This window comes from Falco biarmicus, chromosome Z (assembly GCF_023638135.1).
Source record: "Falco biarmicus isolate bFalBia1 chromosome Z, bFalBia1.pri, whole genome shotgun sequence".
NCBI lineage: Eukaryota > Metazoa > Chordata > Aves > Falconiformes > Falconidae > Falco > Falco biarmicus.
In genome coordinates this window covers 29180897-29200764 of record NC_079311.1, presented here as the reverse complement: position 1 = coordinate 29200764, position 19868 = coordinate 29180897, and the positions used below count along the sequence as shown (strand labels likewise).

Below are 19868 nucleotides of genomic sequence, written 5' to 3'. Positions count from 1 at the left end.
CCCAAACAGTAATGTCATGGACTTCTTCAGAACTGCTAAACTTTAAAAATCTTTTTTACCAGGGTAAAGTGTGTTAATTAATCACATTTTACATAACTTAAATCTTTCAACAAGTAGGAAGAGTAAGGCTTTTTCTTCATGTATAATTAATGAAAGTAATTTTCTTTCCCTGAATAGTAAATTTGATCCTTCACCCTTACCTAGGCTGTGAGAAAAATTACTTTTAGTATGTGTGGGGTTTGTTTTGTATTGTTTTGTTTTGCTTTACTTTGTTCTGTTTTCCAGGAGGCTAAAGTTTCATTACTAGCTTAAGGCTGAGAATTTAAAGGGAGCTAGATGGCGAAGCATGTTAAAACTCGGTGGGAACGGTTCACTGAGCTCTTTGTGGTCCTTTACAATTCTGGGTGCAACTTGTCATGAACACAAAATTCTGTCCACAGGCTGCAACCAGCTGCTCCGGGCTGTGTAGCTGGTGTTCCCCGGCATGTCCGTCCGTATCCACTGGGGGGCAGCATTGACGGGGTCTGGTGGCCTGTCTGGGCTGAATCGGCGCTGGAAGCGCAGGCAGGCGGTTGGGCTTTTTGCCTTGCAGAAGTAGCGCCTGGCAGAACGCTAGTGTAAACAGCTTGGGGTCATGTTTTAAATCACTGCAGCAAGATTCACATCTGTAAAGTGCTAACAAGAGCCTGTAAAAAGGCATTTATGAAAACCAGTCGGTAGAAATTATGTAAATTGCATCTGTAATCTGAGTGGAGAAATTTACGAGTGCATCTCTACCGTGTGGACTTTTACAGGCTTCCCATCATTGTTTGGTTTCATGGCACTTAAAAATGAATGCTCAGCACAATTAGTTATGATACCTTCAACTGTTGTTATGACTGTGAAATAGGTTTGTTATGTGCTGTCTTTCACACCGCACTCCCTGCCCCCTGAGCTGCTTGTTAGATACGGAGTTTGGTTGATGTCGGTTGAAAGTGGTACCTAGTATTTTTCACTTTGGGGAATATTGTCTGAAGAATTTGTGAATTTTCTTCTGACATACTCTGTATGATACAATAGAACAAGGATGCCCGTCATACAAACAAAACCTTCCTGTCGGTTTGGTCAGTAGGTGGCATTTAAGTTCCTTTTTATAGAGCTCAAAGCTTCAGAAAACTACCTTCAAATGTATTCCCACTGCCCCGTGAGTATGTTAATATAATTTTTATAACTGTACTACTGTTGATCAGAGTTTATTAAGTAAATCTAACAGGGTCACAGGGAGTATTGATTTACAATTTTGAAGTGCAGCTTGTATTTCTAAAGACTAATAATCTCTTTGGAGGCAGGTACTATAATCTACACAAATCAGTTTTGTAATTTTAATTTTAACTTTCGTAGAACTACAAAATGTAAAATGTGAATGTGTAAAGTAATTCTTAATATATGTTTGGTTAATAACCAATTTATATACAGTCTGATAAAACTGGTATTTAAAATGGAATTGTATCTTTGCTTGAATAGCTTGTAATAGTATGCTAACATTTGCTTTTAAGCTCCAAAAATTAGTAAGTTTATGAATGAGATGTCACAGGATCCTTCCAGGTAGTTTAGTTTGGAAATTGCATTCTAAAGCATTGATTAAAAATTAATTCTACTCTGTGCCCAAAAGAAAGCATTAACATAGATGCATAGTCTCTATTGGATTATAGGTTGATTATTGGTATGCTAGATGCTGTTTTAATAAGCATATAAATAAATAAATGACCCCCTATAAAGTCTTCTACAGCCTTCTGCTTGGTTTATGTCAACCTTCCTATACCCCTGCTTATTTTGAATTTGAAATACAAGTGAATCTCTATTCATCTCTGCAGGTACCACCTGCATAGATGAGGAAACTAGGTGGTATACTTGCTGAACAGCTGGAATGAAGCATAGTTATGTTCCTTTCTGTACTCACCCCTTTCTTTTTTGTCAGAGAGGTCTTGGAGTGCTATACTAAAATTGTTTGTTCAGAACTATAAGTTAAACCACATTAGTGTGTATCAAAGGAAAACTGACATTAAAATGTATATATATAAAATGTCTCTCAAAAGGAAGAGGGTCAATAATGGAAACAAGCTTATAACTGAGTTTTGTTACTATCACTCTTTTCTGTTTTTAACAATAATATCTTTCTCAAACATGATTGAAGTTTAGGGTTGACCACTTCTCAGTTACAACACCTCTCTTTCCCTCTACTTCTAGCTGTATCTCCATTCACGGAGCTATCTGAGTGCAAGGATCACTCCTTGGTCCTAGCTAAACAAAACCACATGTGGTTCTATGATGTGTATCATCTCTGTATTGAGATTAATTTCCTATTTGACTGCCTGAGCTGTGTGCAAGCTCCTGTGCAGGTGCTTAAAAGTCTTCTCTGGTCAGCCTACAGCTTTGTTTCATCAGGTTTTGTGTTGCTGATTTGCTTTGATCTTAACCGTGTGTTTCTGGTGTCCCACAGCAGATTAGAACATCCCTGGTTTTTGATAGTAGGTACTGTTCTGGGCCATGGCTGGGGATTTATGTTGTCTCAAAGTGAAATGAATGTGACAAAAATGTAGTGTTTTCCATGTCAAGCTTTTAAAGTTGTGTTGCTCTGCTGATAACAGAATATTGCATCTGCTTCTATGTTTGTGGATGGAGAGACGTATTCAAGCTGCCTTCTCTACTGCTGCTGATCATTAAGCCACTCCTGCTGCCAGCTCTGCACCCCTGCCCCCTTAGGACCCTGTAAATTTGTAGCTAACGAGTTTTTATATAATTGCTTTGTTGGTATTATCTACTCAAAGTTGTCATCACTGTCAACAGTGCTGCTCAAATGAAATATAGTCATACATAATTATATTTTCTTTCCTAACTGTCATACCATGCATTTTCTTTAGCATTTTATCGAAATCAGGTATATGGTCTTATGTGCGTACAAATGACTAGGAACTGAATTTTTTTGCTCAATCATAACTGATTTGTGTTTTGAGACTTCGTGCAACTGTCTTGTTCCAAAATCGAAACTGTAAAGCAGAAAAGAACAGCAGTGATTTTTTTTAATATTGCAGCTATCCACTGTTCAAAAGAAGTCCAGTCCTTTGGGCACAGTATACCTTGAGACAGTATAGTTCATCCCTAATTTAGACTTCATCTGCTTTTTCAAGATGAAGGTAACAAAAAGCTAAAACGGAACTGCTTGCCGACACCCAGCCAAAGCGCTGAGAGAACTGCAGTTTGTAATTCCGTACTCGGGGGCGGATTTGGCGATCCCAAACCCGCGAGTGGAAGTGCAGGCGCCAGAATCCCTTGGGAAGCTGCAGTACCCCCAGCCCACGCCGCGAATCGCTCCCCGCTTTCCCGCGCTGCGGCCCCGCCGGGCGGGAGGTGTCGCCAGCGCCGCCCCGCCCCCCCCCCCGCCCCCCGGCGGGCGCCGCCTCGCGCGCTGCGGGGCAGGGGTCGCTGCTCGCAAAGACGTGCGGGGCGGTGGCAAAAGGGCTGACGGAGCCGAACCGCAGGATGTCACATGCCGCTGCGGGGAGCAGATCCCGAGCTCGCCAGGACACAGTGGTCACGCGTGCGTGTGCGTGTGTCTGTGTGTGTGTCCTTTCTCATTTTGAAAAGAGAGCAAGTGAAGTGCGTGCGGGGCGGAACATTGGAAATTCTTAAATAAACGAGCAAAAGATGACCTGGATTTTGTTGAAACAAGAATCCAAGCGTTGTAACTTTTCTGTATTTGTCTAGTGCATGTGTGAATGCAAAACATACACCTGCAGAACCTATGTAAGTGGTAGGTGTAAAAATAGCATACTGCAAGGTTTGCTTTTCAGCAGTGCTTGTTTAACTGTGAAAAGGAAAATGTTGTGTAAAGTATGCTTTTATGTAATTCAAAAGATTTTCTGTTTTTAAACATCAATCCAGAGCAACTGTGACCCACCCTCCCCCAGACAATTCTGTTTTTATTGCCATTACATGCTTTAAAAATTCAATGAAAGTAGCTATATATATCCATTTCAGTGTGACACATCACAGACATCAGTTCAACTGCTATTTTTGAAAAAAGTGAATTTAGCATCTCCTATATTTTATTCACCTAAACCTGCAACTTTTCTTCCCACTGAATTCTTTATCAATGTACAAACTGTGCTTAATTTGAGTCCTTTAAAACTGGAATTATGACAAGTTCTATCAATTTTAATGCAGAATTAAAAAAAATATATTAGACACTGAAAAAAATTGAGATTTTGGTGGAATTTCTGGCTTACTCCTCTATAGTTCCTGCAACACAGCACAATTCTGAACTCTCCAAGCGTGTACATTTCTCTGTCAGTCTGTGAGGTTCTTTACTAGCTTTTATGAGACACAGAATGGAAGGAAGATAGCATCAAGTGATATTTCCACGTTTTTTCCCTTCTTTTATGTGTTTTGTTGTTCAGAAGTGTATGTTGTCTGTAATTGGCCAAGCACAAGGAGGGGGAAAAAAGTAATGATTTAGATGAAGATTGACAGCTAAAGAAGATGTGCATATACAGTTAGTTACATTCCCTAAATAATGATGTGATATTATTAGCAGTATAGGTGAAGCTGTTGTGCAACTTAAAATAATGTGCAGCTTCTTGTGAAGACTGAGCGTTAACCAGAAAGAAAACTTAAGCTCCATCTAAGAACAAGTCGCTGTTCTATTTCTTTTCAGAAAAAATATTACTTCACCCGTTATTATCTTAGTTAAAGAATTATTTTTTCTTAAATAAAGATAAAGGCTTTATATTTTGATTACTGAAAGATAATTGAAAATACCATCCTAATTCTGTTCTTATTAGATTGGTTTAGTGCTGAAAGCTTTGAAAAAAGTCCAAACCAAAAGACTGTTAGGAGGCAGTGGAGGGAAATTGCAGGAATGTTGGGTTCAAGTTGTGACAGATTCATGCTGGATCAAGCATTGCTCATGACCCATTCAGAAATGATGAGTATCTTACATCTGAATAGTATCAGTAGCTGATAAATAGAAATGAAGGTAGGTAGTTGAATGAATCTGTGGCCAGCTAAGATGAAGATGTTAAAACATCACCAAAACTTTGGTTACAATTTTCAAGTGCTTCTGTTAGAGAAAGATTTGTCATTCCTTATCTGAGCTGCAGACTTCTGTTCAACCATTATTTGAACTGCAAATGAACTGAGTAGTTAGGATGTAACTTAGTAGACTGCAGAAATACTCATGAACACTAGATGATTCCTTACAGTTGTGTTTATAACCTAAAACCAGTTTGTTTAAAGAGTAACAGCGAAGTTATGGTTAAAGAAAGATTGAAGGGGGAAAAAAAATGTTTCTCTCCTTAACAGAAGAGGCAGAATAGAAGCAACACACAAACAAAGAAGGTTTGTGTGTTACGTGTGTATCTTCTGCCTGAAGCTACTTTCTGTGTTTGCTTAAAGGTACTTTGTTTATGTCCAGGGTTATTTTTTTCTACTTTATGCACAACGGTGGCTTGTGGAAGTGCTTAGAGAAGGATGTTCTCTGTGCAGTCCCTGGAGTTTACTAGCCCTTGGTCCAATATCAATTAGATTTAATGAGCTTTCCAGAATATTGCAACAGCTGCTTGTTTCATAGAGTTCATAGGGAAGGGTGAGGATATGTATTTGATGCAATTGGGAGGTAAAGACTTTTTGTTGTTGTTGAGTTGACCTCTGCGTGAACTTAACTGCTCTCTTCATTTGAATACTTAAGGCTTCCCTTAAAGATGCCTGCCTTTACTAGGCTTACCGAATGTATGTGAAGGTATTGATAATGTATTTCTATTGGTGCTCTTGGCTCTAGTTATGCTCTAACTGATGGTCTGGTTACTGAGGAAGTCATTTCATTACAGACCTTGATCAAGTATTTGGTTTGCTGGCTGGCAAATCTCAGGAGTCAAGCTTTTATTTGTATCACTTGTTTTCTGCAAGGGAGGAAGGATGTGATACTTTCCTATGGACGAATGTAGCTGTTTACCACTGAACTACAGCTCAGTGCAGTGGGAGCATTCTCAGTATTAGCCTAGTTGGCATCATGAGGAATGCTTTTAGTGAAGAATCTGGCAGTGCTCATATATAAGATTCACTGAGCTTGCAGTAGTACTGGAAAGTCCAAGAAATTGTGTATCTTTTCTTATATTTATATAGGTGGAAATCATCTGGCCAGAAGAATTTGGTTAGTAAGGGCACAAAGTGATATCTGACAGTGTCAAACTCAGAGGCCAAACTGAAAGAAGATATATCCTGCAATGTCTTCACTGTGTTAGATTCTTTTGGAATCAGTGATGCTGTTGATTAAATTGGTGTTCCTTTGCAACATTGAAGTATTTATTTACTTTTTTTTACTTCAGATGAACTTCCAGTATTTTTTATTACAGATAAGTCTCTTGTTTTAAAGCAGGTTGTGTAGGGACCACAGTAATTTTTATACATTTATGTGAGCCAGTGAGCCCAAACATAATTTTTTAACTTGCTTAGGCAGTTTACTTTTCATTGAGGAGTTGTCTTTCTCTTGAAAATAGAATTAAAATGTTGTTATCCTAGCAACAGGTTCCAGTACTTATTTCGCTCAAGTTATATTTTCTATGTTGCTACAGTCCTAGAGCTTATTGCTGTTTTATCTGCTGGGTTTTATCCACAAATGTTTCTCAGAGGAGAAAGGCAGCTTTCCACTTAGTGCATATCAAGACTTTAAATATTTACTTCTGTCATGAAACTATATAGTTAAAAGTTGACAAACATATTTAACAAAAGTAAACTTTCCTATTATAGCCTAAGTGCTTTAATTAAAAAATTATACATATGTGTTAAAACACAAATATATACTGTGATTTACCTTTGTGGTCAAGTAAAGTTTAAGCACAGAGTTTAGATGAAATAATAAATGTGTTACTTAAATGGAAGATAATACAGAGAATGGGAGGGAAACATTCTGTACACAAATACTTGAAGTCTGAATGTCATGTTTCCAACCCATTCAGGAAATTAAAACAGTTTATTAATTTTCAGAAATCAATGAAATTTTAAATTCTGCCCTTAATATGAGGCAAAGGGTAACCAAATCAACAAGTGTGATGCAATCGGATATTATTATGCGTAAGGAATACAAAGATAAGCAGGAGAAGGTAAATATCTCAAACTGTAAAGTACTAGCTGCTAAAAAGCATTTCTTAGCCTAGAAGACACCCAGACTAAGAAGAATCCATGCATTGCTCCCACAATTGTCTGAAGAGAAGCTCTGCAGTGAAGCCCCAATGTGACAGCGTAGAGCTGTAAGACAGTGAATGTCTTATACAATGAGTCTGTACCACATGTACAGAACATTACATGCTTCAGCTTGCTCAGAACTGCTTTACTGAGTAAAGTTGTTACCTAAATAAATAAAATAAATAAATAAATCATGGAGTAAAAGGCAATAGGCCTGTGCTACAGACTCCATCATTGGAGGATGGACCTAATACTAGTTACGGAGAGGTGCCTTGCAAACATGCCTCCTGGATGTAATTGGTTTAGAAAGAGCCGTACATTTAATCAGGTATTAAATTTTCTAGCCAGGTAGGTTTTTTCCCATGAATATTGTATTTGATTGTATTTATTTTTCTGTAATCTGAAATCAGCGCTGCCTATTAAAAGACTAGTTTTGTTCTGATATTTAAGAAAGCGTATTACTTATGTAACATCCAGCAAATAAAGGCACACATTGCAGACTATCTCTTCCAGGATTATTTTGTTTCAGAGACAATTTTCTCCTTTTTCTAGCTCTCAAACCTTCTAAAACACTATCTGTTATCAGACTTTTACAGACCAAAAAGTAATGTTTCCAAATTCTATGTGCTGAACACTTCCATACTGTGCAGAGATTTTTCTCAATTACTCATGCATGACATGAATAAAAAAACCTCATAGTTTTAATTACAGTGGTGTAATGACTTGAATTAACTTTAGGGTTCATCTGTTTGGTTTTGTCTTTATTTTGTTTGCATCCAACCACGTCTGATCTGAGATTTAAAATCAAATCTATGGTATTGGGCTTTCCATGCCTGATCAGATTTTTGTTGTTGTAGCATGCAGAATTTGAATAAATTAGTGGAGATAAGTGCCAGGATGCTGGGAAAGGATGCCATATAAATGCTGAAATGATAATTAAATGCCTTTTCCCCCAACATTTTTCAATTTAAGAGAGTCTAAAATGCCTTCATATTTGATTCCTTTTTCCCTATCTGTAGATTTTGCAGCAAAATTATCTCCAGACCATTCAGCCTATATGGAAAATGCCATCTCTCTCTCTCTCTCCTGGTAAATCTTTCTAATAGCACCACAGATGTTTTAGTCACCTGCAATTTTGGGCTATTTTGTCATTTCAGAAAAGCAGCACATGAAATGCAACTTTCTTTGATGTGCTGATAGAACGCTGCTCCCCCTTCAAATGGGTATAGCAGTGTTCTTAATTACCATTTTTCCTTCCTTCTTTCTAACTTCCAGCAGAAGAATAAAATAGTGATCCAACCTCATTGACAAGGATTTTTATGCTCTGTAAGGCTTAATTTGGAGGAATAAATTAAGTCTTCAACCATATTGGTAAGGGGATGTCTACATTAAACTTACACTAAATGTTTGTGCAAATGCACAGTCAGAAGGACGTTCTGTTTTAGGGCCATCCTGTCACCAACAGGGCCAGCCTTTGTCTCCTGCTTTGTATGAGCATGTGGACACACTGTGCCTGGAGAATTCATTCAGTTGGCTGAGAATGAACTGAGACAAAAAATGAAAATTTTTTTTTCCTGCAGATCAGTACGGTGATCTGACTTGCTGCACGGCTACACAGCCACCATTACTGATGCTAAATAGGGGTGGGCAGAACAGAATATCCAGCTAGGCTAAACTGGAGAGAGGGATATAAACTTGTTAGAGATTCTGTCCCAGCTGGCCAGGAAGCTGCAGCTAGTACATATGTATTAGGTAATTTTAGTCTTATTGGATACTACTATCTGGGTAGCCAAAGTGACCTACATAGTAAGACATGCTGGCCTTCTGAGTATTTATTGAGGGGAATCATTGTACAAGACTTTCAGAAATTTGGCTTGCTTTATCTTTGTTGTACCAGTTGACCTTAAGGGCACTGATGATATTTTTGTGCTAACGTGCAATAGGTCGGGATTGAAAGCTGGTTTCTGTAAGTGCCTGAAGTACTGCACATGACATTTCTAAGTGGGCTACCAGACTAAACATCAGGAAGGGAGCGGGATTTTAGACCAAATTGCTCAGAGCAAGGCTTCAGATGGCAATCTAGCTCACTCTGGGAAAAAGTAAGAGTGAGTATTCAGACCAAATTGTCTCCCTCAGAATCCTTTTCCAGCAAGAGCAACTGGAAACCACTTGTGGAAGAATAAGGAGAGAGCAAGCATGTTTGATGCTTCTTCTGAGTAGTCTTCAGCCTCTGACCATTTCCAGGTTTATGGGAAGCCTAGTTAGTTACCCCAAATAGTTATTCAATGTCCCTTTAGAACCCATAAACCCTTTTTGCACTTAGAGTGCTCTCTATGCTTTTCTGCACCATAGATCCCTTCCCTTTCCATCTGACCCTCAGTTGTTTTGCATGAGGTTCCCTGGAAGTCATACTGAAGCAGACTGATTTTTGTCACACAATACCTTTGATTGTTTATACACTTGCATTATTTTGTCCCTAATTTATCGCTTTTCCAGAAAGAAGAGTGTTAGCCTGACACAGCACTATCAAAGCTAGCTGTCTGCAACAAGGCTTTTACCATCCCATGCCATGTTAACTTCAATACGTAGTTCCCATGCCTTGCCCTGGCATGGCCACCAATCCCCCACAAGGTTTCAAAGGTTCATTTACTGTCTGTACTGTTTCCTCATCCTCTTCAGGCCAGAATACCCTGCCTCTCTGCCATCCAGGGTGCTCTCTGTCCTCCCTCTACTTCTTGCAAGTCTCCCTTCAGCTGGTGTTCCTCTTCCATACCCCTTAGAGCTATTTAACTACTCAGCAGGAACCAGCCGCAGCTGCACCTTATCCACATCAGCCAACCTGCCGCCCCTAAACCAGCCCACAGCTGAATATTACCAATGTTAATTAGCCTGCCTTCATTCCTCTATAATTCCTTTACACTAGCCCAGCTAGGCAGATCTCATATATAGCCAATGTCTACATATTGTTACTGCCTCCTGAACCTTTTCTTGTTTCAATATATTCTTTTTCAATATATCCCAAGTTTAGAAGAAACATTAATTTTTACTGTGTTATTACAGTGTTGTCTGTTCTGTTGTCTGTTCCTTTCCTAACATTCCTGATCCGCGGCTTGCTTTTTGACTTCTACTGAACACTGAGCTGGTGATTTCCTGGAACTAGATGTCATATCCCCAAGATTTTACTCCTTAATGGTAAAGGTAATCTTATAACTTTGATTTTAGTTTTTTTCCCCCAATGTTTATTATTCTTTGTGTAACTGCCTTAACTACACTAAATGCATTTAACTACACTGAATTTCATCTGCCATTTTAATGCTGAACTGTATAGTCTTATGTGTTTCTTCTGTTCGTATATATCTACACCAAAAACCAAGACGCACCTCTGTTACATATAAATTGTTATCATGATACTGTCACCTAAAGGAGCTGTAGCAGGGGAAAGACAGATTTTCTTTTAGACTCCCCTGCAACTGAAAGGTAATGTTGTTGCTAATGAATCAGAGAAATTTTATTTATTCATTAATGAGTACAGAGTCATTTCAAGTTACTGAAGTGTTTAAGGAAAATGAGTGTTAGCAAAAAGTTTATTAAATATGTGTGAGAAAAATCTAAAGTTACGCTTGTGTCTTTTTTTCTTTTTCTTCTAGAAAGAATTAATGGAGTGTGAGGTGTGTGGAGCTACTGCAAAACTATTCAGAAATGTTGTTTAATAAGCAGCATAATTCACTGCAGACTTCCTGTTTCCATGTCTACTTCCTATACCACAGTGAGCTCGTTGTTAATTTCTGTGTAGAATTCTTGGCTAACACTTGTGGCTTTACAGTTTGGACCTTTAAAATGTTTTTGAACAAAATGCTGCTTTTTAAGTTTCTAAGTGAAAGAAGTCAGGTATTGGTTGTTTAGAGGGGTAACTTTCAATATTGAATTGGTGCAGGGAAAGGAAAGACATGCACACAGGCCAAGTTTAATTAGGCTCCCCAGAAGAACAACACTAAAAATGAGTACACAACCTCTTGTATTGCGTTTAATCTTAAAGGTCATACAAACTAGCTTCCTGTTCCTTGACTTTCAACATTTTTGTACCTAAAATCTAGACATCATTATAAGAGTATGAAATTCATTGGAGGCTACTAGGTTCCTCCGAGAAGGGGAAACAGACATTTTTAACTTCCATCTATGCCGCTTCCCCTGACATTCACTTCAGACACCTAGTTTTCCTTTAGATTCTTTCAGAACTCATGGAATCAGAGAAAAAAGATCTTGGAAGGATCCTCTGTGTTAGGGGTTGCTGAATTCAGCAGCATGCTTCTGCCTTATGCCCCTAGGCAGAGCCAATAGCAATGGTGTGCATGTGTTCCCAACAGACACACTAAGATACACATTGAATAGTGAACGCTGTACCACTTATCTAAAGGATGACGCACCTATGTTTAGTTAAAAGTCGGGAAATGTCCAAGGACCCTTATTGCCACATGATGGATGTACAGACTGCTAAGTCCTTGGGTTGGTTATCTTTAAAAGGGACATTTTGTCTTAGATTCCTGTTGTACATGCAACGTGGCGAAGATGGAGACTTTAAACATGGCCGCTGAGGAATAGAGTCTGCGCAGGGACAGCTCCTCAAGGACATTGCACAGGTATGAGATATGTAAATGAATTCTCAGAATTGTAATGAATATGTAAACAATTTCTTGGAAAACTAATGAATAAGTATGAGTAGCTTGTATAAAGGGGGGACTGAAAAGTCCCCTCGGTGTGCATGACTTTGGTGGAGCAATCCCCCATGCACCCAGTGCTGCAGAATAAAAATAACCTCTGCTCGCCTGCATATTGCTGACTGATTCTTCAAATCAACATATACGGTCCACTTATACACAGGAGGCCACACAGATCATAGACAGAAACCACAGCATTCCTGCAAATACAAAAAAAAATCAATGGCTTCACCCTGGTCTCCTTTCTGGCAGATAAATGTCTGTTAGTGGGAAATACATGCATGCACAAGTCTGGATGCCCCAAGAACTGACTCAGGTGCTCAGGCTGCCCAGTAGTGTGCCCTGGATCTCAGATCTCTCCAGCTGCTGGGACCCGGGCGCATGAGCCTCCAGGCTGCAGTCCCACTCCAGCTGCTGGTGCAGACTTCCCTTATGCACAGCAACACGCACAGATGCACACATTATGCTCTTCCCCTGCATGCTATAACATGTCCCAAACCACAAGGCAAAAACCCCTCCCAGTCTCTAAGGCTTGTTCCCCAGTGCTCCCCTGGCATGTGCAGATGAGCCTTTTCCCATGTAACCTAACACTCTGGAGTCCTGTAATCCCAGTCTGCTCAAAGGAGATCTAGTTTCAAAGGCTGATCATACTGCTCAGGGCATTGCTCAATCAATTGTCAAAAGTGCCCAAGGCTGGAGTCCACAATCTCTCTGAGTGCCTGTTCCAGTGTCTGTCCATATTCATGGAGAAGAATTTCTTCACCTATGGCAAATCATCATTTTCCTAAAATTCCCTTTCACACTCTAGGGATGGTCACTTTGAAGAAGGAACAGTCTTACAAATCAGATAATAAGGGAAAGAAAAGAAAAAAAGAAAGATCAGTACTAATCTCTGATCTTGGATGAGCATGTCGTTACTGCTACACCAAAAATCTTCTAACAGCTGGCAGCAGTACATGATTTTGTTGCCCTGATAGAGATGCAACTTCCTTTGTCCCTATAAAAAATCATGACACTTCTTATATGATTCAACAGACCTTTTCTATTCAGAGAAATATCTGTTGACTGACAACACTGAACTGCATACAGTGAACTTTCCCTGTTGGTCTCTAGTAGAATGTTTTCCAGTTGTCTTCTTGCAACTTATGCAAGTGTTCACAATTTGATAGATTGAGAGTTCTCCTTTAGTAATTCTGTTTTGTTTGCCTGGATTATTTTAAACTGAATGATCTTCTGAAGCACAGAAGAGTTACAGGCCCTTGCCCCTTTCCCCCTCCTCTTGCTTGTTTAGTTTTGGAATGTCTATATGATGTCTTTTGTATCAATACACATAGAGGCTAGGAATCCTTTTTCCTGGGTTGACCTCTTGGTTAAATAGCAAAATGAAGCATATTTCTTGTTCCAGACCTGTTAGTCTCAGCCCATTTCTCAAAACTTTTGGAGGTAAAGGAGGGTTGGAGATAAAGGGATGCTAATTCTTCCAACAGAGAACTGAAGGACAGAGAAATTAAATGGTTCGTTTAAAAGAGCTGAGTGAGAGAACAAAACTCAGTCTTTCCAATTTCCGTTTTAGTATTGCAACCACTGACCTATCCTTTCTCTTGTTACATGCCCTCATATCAGCGAAGTCTAATTAGTAATTTTCTCATTCAATCTGATTCTCCAAATGTCAGTAAATAGAAGAGTGCAAGGTGGTTTCTATCTTAAATTTAGGCTGTGAATCAATCAAAAGACAGAATCTTTTCATTTGAAAACTTTATGATGGAGTTGGAGAAGCTAATCACCCCCTTAACTTAATTGTTAACCGAGTGACAGATGCTATTAATTAGACTAAAATGGACAGTTTATAACATAAACAGTGCTTGTTAATTTTTATTTTGTTCTTTTGATTGGGAACCGGAAAGAAAAAAATTAAAATATCACAATGTAATATATTTTTAAAATATATTTTATTGAATTGAAAGTAAAAAATCAACATGATACTTGCAAAAGGATTTTAGCTTGTTTTTCACATCAAAGAAATGCAGTATCTCAGTAGAGCTTTATATAGTAATCCAAATTGATTTTTAAAAAATCTTTGGATGGTTGCCCATTGCTGCCATATGCCTTAGTCAGAAATATACCTATTTTCAAAAGCATCATGTGTACCTTTTGCAAAACCTTTCATGCAGCACTCACTTTCTATCATCCACGGTTGAACTGAAAAGCATATTTTGAGACATAGCTGTATGCAATTATGCTAGCTGTATGGAGTTACGTTTTTTACAGAACTATCTTCAACAATGTAGTTCTCTATATAGCTGTGCCAGAGTCCTGTTGATATCAAGTGATTAATAAAATTGAATGTATTGTTAGTAGTTTGACTTTAAGACAACTAGAACAAATGAATTGTTAATGGTTAATTCATATTACAAGCACTTTGTATATCTTACACTTTTGTATGTAAGCACTTCTTTAGCACTGGCAAATACTTTTGTTTAGGAAAAGGAACTTCAAAAGGAAGTGCCTCCACAAGACAGATGAGCTGACTGGAAGCTCACCAGAAGAGATGAGCTCAGCAAATCTAAGGGACACGTAATTCCAGCAGAGGCAGGTCACAACCACTGACTCATTGACCGACCACGAGCTCAAGAAATTCCCCAGACCCAAAAAGAAGCGGAGACTGAGTATGCAGACTTATTAATATAAGAAGTGAGAGAATTGCTTAACAAATAGGAAACAGAGTACTAAGTAATTAAACAGTTATATAACTTGTAACCAATGAAGGCTGATGTCCTTGCTTGCTGAACAGTGCAAATAGTGTAATGTTTTGACAATCAGGAAGCTAGGCATTTGTGGGTTACACATAGGTCCATACTTTGCACAAACTAGAATAAAGAAATAGAAATACCTCGACTCCATGTATGAACTGGAGCTGCACACTGGGTAACAAACACGCCTACAGGACCGCATTTAGCTTTTTATACACTATGGCTGGCTCAGTCACTTTCTGCACAGGCATACTTCACGGAATTTTTGATTCAGCACTTAATATGTTGTTAAAACCAGTTGAATCAGAACCCAGAATTTTACTCTCATTTGGGAATGTCATGCATCCAGGGCTGTAGAACAGTATCCTAACAGGAATTTTCACTTCATAGAGACTTCTAAAATGCACTCTTTCAGCAGTGGACGAATAACAGCTTCATAACTTTTGCACGTATTTTGTTTTGCTAAACTTATACCATAATGCTTTTATTGTTCAGTACATTGGTTGCTTTTGGTTTGCCCATGTGACTGGTTCAGTAACTTTTTTTCTTTTTATACTTGCTGGTTAATGCATTTTAAAAAATATAGATAATCAACTGACTGTGTAGTGGAAGTACATAACAAAGAAGAAAAGACTCCTCAAACTTAAAACTGTAATCACTAAATTTACTGTAACCCCTCAAAACAGTTCAGAATTTCCATTTTCTACTCAACGGTGATTTCCTGAATGACTTTTTACCTTTAATTTATACTAGATACCGATAAGATATTAGACACCAATCTGCAGCTGACTGTCGCTTTGGGTGGATTTCTTTGCCTCAGAGTTTTCCACCAAAATTCTGCCTCTGCATAAGCTGTCACAAGGAAACAGCTGAAATAATGTGGTCTAAAAGCTTAAAGCTACCAGACAAAACTGAATCCTGTCAAATCACTTTTATGATTAAGAATGATACAAGACATTTGGAAATTCTATGCAAGTAAGAAGCACTAAACAGGGAAAATCATCAAGGATAGAAAACCAATTATTCATGCATGAATGCAACTAGGTTTTCAAAGTCTTTAATAGTGAAAATGTATTTATTGACTTCTTAAAAGAACACATATATGCTTCCACTCACACGTTGCCTTTTGTTTACATTCTAACATTTCAGCTATAAAGACTGTGCTAGAAATACGTGATGTATTTGAAAACAGAAGAAAAATAAACGAATAGCTCAGTCTTTTGTTCCTATTCTGTATAACAAGGAGACAAAATGGCTCACCAGCCTCAAAACTACCATGTAGAAAAGGCTAAAAACAATTTACAGGTGAAGTGTGCTGTTCTGGGGCAGCACAGAATATAGGTCACAGTCTTTTAAAGTTAAAGCTTTATTTTTGGGAAGACTGTCCTAGAAATTGAAGGTCTTCACCATTTAAACTTGGAAAGCTTATCTAATGATGAGTTCAAGAGCACTAGTGAAGTTTGAGTTTGCTTTGTGATACACCCAATTCTCAGGAAATTTCGGAATTCTACCTGGTTGGGTTTATCCAACATTTTAGTTGTTTGAAAAGATGCCTTCCTTCAATGTCCCTCTGTTTAGGAGAGCAATCTGATTTGCATCATGGAAGAGACAGTGCTCTGCATTGCACCCACTTCATTTTGTTTCATGAATTTGAAATCATGTAGTGTAAATGCCTGCATAGGGAGAGATTTATTTCACAATGGAGATAAGCTCTGAAGTACTCTTTCCTTTCATTGTATAGACCATAGGATTCACATGTGTCATAGGGAGCAAGATACTTACACCCCATCTCTCAAAATGGACAGTAATGGTGTTCTTCATTTGCTGGGGTACTCATGAGTTGTCTTGGGTAAGTGTTGAGTGTTCAGCTGCTGCTGAGGTCCATAACAGATATACTTTGACCAGAAAGCCATGAAGTGACTTGATGTTCAGTACTCTGACATAGAAGCTCCTAAGCATCTTAAGTCTGGGACTCCATGTTAAACACTTTGAACTGTATTTTTTCTTGGCCTTGGCTTATCATCATAAAATTGAGACAGTAAAACTGTTTTTAACTCTAACAGGTATTGAAACTTCATTTGGATTACATTTGGATGTAGGAGAATTAACTCTGTGTTTTTTCTTGAGGGTCTGTCTTTCTTTTGAACTCCTATCAAAGCATGGGCTGGACCACAGCTGGTGAAATAACTCATAACAGATAGACACATAAATGGAAATTGTTAAGAGAAATATCAGGCTGGCAATGACAATCCAAGAGAGTTGAGGCTGCCTCATCTCTGTGCCCACTGGTCCAACCAGTAGCAAGACTGAAAATCTATTGCCAGTATGCACATGCATACACAAAGCAGATATATACAGTTGTATTGGGTTTATTTGGCAAGGTTTTGGTAGCAGGGAGCGTACTGGGGTGGTTTCTGTGAGCAGATGCCAGAAACCTCTCCCATGTCTGATAGAGCCAGTTCCAGCAAGCTCCAAGATGGATCTGCTGCTGGCCAAAGCTGAGCTAATCAGCAATTGTTGTAACACCTCGGTGATAACATATTTAAGAAGGTGAAAAAACTGCTGTGCAACAACAGCTGGGAGAGGTGTGAGAGTATGTGAGAGAAACAACCCTGCAGACACCAAGGTCAGTGAACAAGGTTGGGGAGGAGGTGCTCCAGGCACCAGAGCAGAGATTCTCTCTGGTGGAGACCATGGTTATGTAAGGTGTCCCCCTGCATCTCATGAAGGTCCATGGTGGAGCAAATAGCCATCCTGCAGCCTGTGGAGAACCCCATGCTTGAGCAGGCAGATCTGCTTCAAAGGAGACTGACCCTGTGCAGAGCCTGTGCTGTAACAGGTCTTCTGGCAGGATGTGTGACCCTGCAGGTGACCCGTGTTGAAGCAGTCCATTCCTGGAGGACTGCACCCTGTGGAAAGGACCCATGCTGGAGCAATTCATGGATTGTTTCCCATGGGTGGGACCCCACACTGGATCCCAGCAAAGGCATGAGGAAAGAGGATTGGCAAAGACAATGTGTAATGGAACTGACCACAGCCCCCACCCCCTGTACATCTACACCACTTGGAGGAAGGAGGTGGAGAAGTCCAGGATGAAGTGGAGCATGGGAAGAAGGGAGGGATGGGGAGAAGATGTTTTAAGAGTTGCTCTCATTTTTCACATTAATATTTACTTTTGTTATTCTCACACTCTGACCCCTGCTCCCACACCAGTGACCATGTTATCATACTTTGTAGTCAATACTATATGGACATACGGTTTTGTTTAACAATCTGCACATGTTTGTGAAGAAACAGAACGCGCACATTATTTCGACTCAGGATGTCCCATGCAAAGAACTATCAAGGGTGATTAGTTGAAGTAATTGCTGCTTATGACAAGATGACTTTGAAGAACAATTACATCCTGGAAAGTTGGCAACACAAGCAAGATACATCTGATACTTGTTGACAGATAGCCAAAGATGTGTCCTTAACTGAACTACTTTCATTATAATACCAAAAACCATACCCCCTACATCAGGTACCCTGGCCCACAAAGAAACCCTTCCTCAATGAGCAGGTGTAGTAAGATTTCATTATGTAAAGAATCATTATGTAGATTTCCATCCAATCAGTGCTAGAGGGTTGGAAGTTAAAAAAATAATATTCATGAAATCATGTATAAATGTGATTGTGAAAATGTCCAAGCTGTGCTAGTCCGCCCAGCCTTGTGCAACTTTTCATTAAAGGCAGTATATATCTTAATCTCAGACTTTGTCTTTGATTTTACATACTGGGTAATAAACTCACTTCTGAGATGACAACCAGCACTTGGTTTCACTCACTCCAGTTTCTCTGTTATACCAGATCTGGGTTCTTCACCTGGTGCGAAAGATCTGATCCACACACAGGGTCCAGGTACTTGTCTATTGCACATCTGCGCAGAGATGGGTGCTGGGTGGCAAATCCACAAAGCCAGCCCCTCTTAACACTTGCTAAAATGTTTTATACACTTTGGACAATTGTTTACAATGATGTTTAGTCACACTTATTGTTTCTTATGAGTCTTGTCTCCATTTAAAGGTACAGCATTCCTTTTGTTCACCGTGGGGTGAACATAGTCTGTGGGGAGGGGGCTTCGCTAGCAGGAGACTTTCTTTGCTCAAGGGTGGATCTTTTGGTATGCTAATCAGGATAGTTCACGCGTAGTTCAAGTAATTTTCTGTTTAGTCTCATTAACCATTTGGTTATCTTGAGCTTATCATGTTACTTCTTAGCTCCAGGTATTTATGGTCAAGGCTGTGTCTTGTTAACTATTCGTAAGGGTTGATTAACATCCTGTTTTTAAAATTCTGTCTTGCTTTTCTTTATAGATATTTACTTTTTTTTTTTTTTTTTTTTTTTTTTTTTTAAGTAAATAATTCATGTATCATCTCCACTTGCTGGCACACATGCACACAGGTGTCTAGCTCGCAGTCCCAGCCTGGCAGCCGGCACTCAGACCCTCGCTTTCTCCGGTTGTTTGCACAACAGGCAGGTGAGCCCCCATGACTCAAGATCATATCCCAGCTGATGTGCTTAAGTTCACTTACCAGCCTCTCCTGTCACTGGCACCACAGACGGACGAGCCATCTGATCCATGGCCTGACTGCAGCTGCTGGCGCTCAGACCCCACAGGCACACAGTCCCTGCCTGCAGAAGACAGTTAGAAATTATGATTAATTTGAACACATGGGCATACAAGGCTGGGCAAGTGTACCAACCAGCCCACTGTTTACAGAAAAATGGTGCTATTTATCTCTGGTTCTCCACTGCTTTTACTCCCCAAATCACCTAGATCCATCCCTTTCCTTCCCTTTGGCTCATCCCCTGAACGCATTACAAGTCTTGTGGAGTTCCAGAGTTCTCTTCCTTTCCTCTGCATCCCATAATGTCACCCATATGTCTAGCCAGCAACGCTACTCAATCTGAAACATGCTCTGGGGCTGACTCATCTTGGTTAGTTTCATGCCTGAATGTGGGGTTGGGGCTCTCCCGGGAGACCTCTGGGAGGGGCTCGTACCAGGTGTCCTTTCTCAATCCTTCATTTGGATTCCTGCTTACCTTTGGTCCTTGTACTTCTCTGGGTTGTGGGGAGGAGCTGTGAGGGACTCATGGGTCCTGTGATGGGCCTGGGAGTAGCCAGGGTAGAATCTTATTTGGC

General features: G+C 39.5%; 1 long non-coding RNA gene across 1 annotated transcript in view; it reads left to right on the top strand.

Annotated features, from left to right (window-relative positions):
• Positions 1 to 18430, top strand: part of LOC130143096 (uncharacterized) — a 55438-nt gene extending 37008 nt beyond the window's left edge. Inside the window, exons 3-6 of the long non-coding RNA XR_008819634.1 lie at positions 441 to 10416; positions 10866 to 10984; positions 11756 to 11855; positions 14415 to 18430. This is a non-coding gene — a long non-coding RNA (uncharacterized LOC130143096). The remainder of the gene's footprint in view (positions 1 to 440; positions 10417 to 10865; positions 10985 to 11755; positions 11856 to 14414) is intronic.
• Positions 18431 to 19868: the final 1438 nt, after the last annotated feature.